Source organism: Trachymyrmex septentrionalis, unplaced genomic scaffold (genome assembly GCF_001594115.1).
Source record: "Trachymyrmex septentrionalis isolate Tsep2-gDNA-1 unplaced genomic scaffold, Tsep1.0 scaffold527, whole genome shotgun sequence".
NCBI classification, from domain to species: Eukaryota; Metazoa; Arthropoda; class Insecta; order Hymenoptera; family Formicidae; genus Trachymyrmex; species Trachymyrmex septentrionalis.
This window is the reverse complement of record NW_017305702.1, coordinates 4,294-6,519: the sequence shown is the minus strand read 5'-3', so window position 1 is coordinate 6,519 and position 2,226 is coordinate 4,294.

Here is a 2,226-nt window from a genome sequence, read left to right as displayed (position 1 = left end):
AAGTGATATATATATATATATATATATATATATATATATATATATATATATATACATATATATTTATATATGTATAAAACACACGGTGCACATAACTATAGTAATCTGAAGAAAGCACGTTTTACATTGGCGGTTAATGATTAACTAAAGCGATCGCGATAACCGGTAGCTCGGAAGGTGTCATTGATATCATAGATAAGATTGGTATACCTTTTGATACACCCAAAAAATTATTTTGATAAGCGGGGAATTTCTCTTATCACGTCCTCTGAGCAAAAAATCTTACATGAATCAGACGTGTGTATTTATAATACGTATTTATCTATAAACCTGAAAATACGTGAGCTATAAAAAATTAATTCCTCTGTAGACAATTCTATTATAACAACTTTTGAAATAAAAGAATACACAAGATGTTAGCGATTAATTATTAAAAGAAGTTCGATTTACGTGCTACCGAATGTACACGTATGTCAGTACATGCAAAATATTCTTCTAGCATCGGAAAGATTGCGATCTTAAAATTCAGCATCTTATTATAGTTATACAAAATTCCTCTACCTTGTACAGTATCTTCTTGAGGTCTATATACATTATACATACCAAGTGTCTGGCAAGACTATAGCAATAACTGACAGGAAGATAGGTGGGACTAAACTAAGTCGAAAAGTCTATCATTTTGCAATTTTCGTAATAATTAACAAGATATTAATTATTAAAAATCACCAAATATTGGTTTTCAATTATTTTTTACACAAGTATTAATGTTATCAACAATATCAACTTTACAGAAAAACAATATGAGATAAAAATTGTTTATTTTTGTCTCATAGAGCTCTAAGAATTCTTTCAGGATTTTTTATTAACTTTTCAGAGCTGCATTTTCTAATCGGATTGTGAAACTTGCAAAATGGTAGAGGATTTTTCAACTTAATTTTTCACGAAGTTTCACGTTATAATAATATTGTCCTCAAATAATAATACTGTCCTCGGGACCCTGTCTATCTCATATAGTACGAAAAAAAATAGCACATTGCTTACTTTAGCACAATTTTATTTTTACTGTCAACTAAATTGGCACTAATGGATACATATTATAAAAAATATATTTTATTTAATATTCGCACAATCGCATCATATTTCATCCTTGTTGTTTATCAAATGTTTGCGAATGTTAAACAAAACACATCCATTGTCGTGTAAAATAATTTACAAAATAAAGAATCATAAGTATTTGCATTTATTTAAAGTGAAAAATATAATATATTTATTACAAAAATTATTTAACGAGTTAATAGTACGATTCGATTTTCAAAAAATTAAATAAAATAATTATGTGTATTGCAAGTACTAAAATTTAAGTTTGCTTTAGATAATGTATAATATAAAATTTTGAGAATGTAATTCTATTTATATTTTTATACATATGTATGTTACAAAAAATGTTTAAGGAATTAGAATACACACAGATATATAAAATATACTTATAAGAAAGCACAGACCATATAAAATATGATTACAATTTTAAAATCTGACAAGAATTAATAATAAATAGATCATCTAAAGTAAGCTTTTAATAACATTATGAATGCTAAAAAGATCGAAGAAATATAACTTATAAGTAATATAAGAAGTCATCAGCTTTAAAAATTATACTGATTGAGTAAAAATTGAAAAAAAAGAGATAACTAAAAAAATTTTTTTTTATAAAAGTAATCTGTGATCTATTGACTGAATAATCTGACGTAGTTTCAAAATTCTTCATATGACGTTTTATATTATTTTACTTAAATAAAGTTTCTAAAATGTATCTGACCTGTGTAAAGACAATTCGTATAAGAATAATCTATTTTTATTGTTTATATTTTAAAGAATTACAAACTTATTGCAACCTTTTAATTATCTCCATAAGTGCTAAAGCCTGTGATTGTACTGTAGATGTATAAAATGCAATTTAGCAGAGTGAGAATCTAAATAAAAATAAACATTTTTTACAATCTAATAAAAGGTACAACACATAATTATTTAATACAACATATTTAGACTTAGTAAATCTTTTCATCACTTTTTATGATTTTGATAAAAATTCTCACTAAAAGAAGTTCAACTCAAACAGAAATCTAATACTGGCCAACTGAAAGACAGTAATTAATTATTTATTTTACCCAGACAGCATATTTATGATAAATATTCGTATATATATATGTATATATATATATATATATA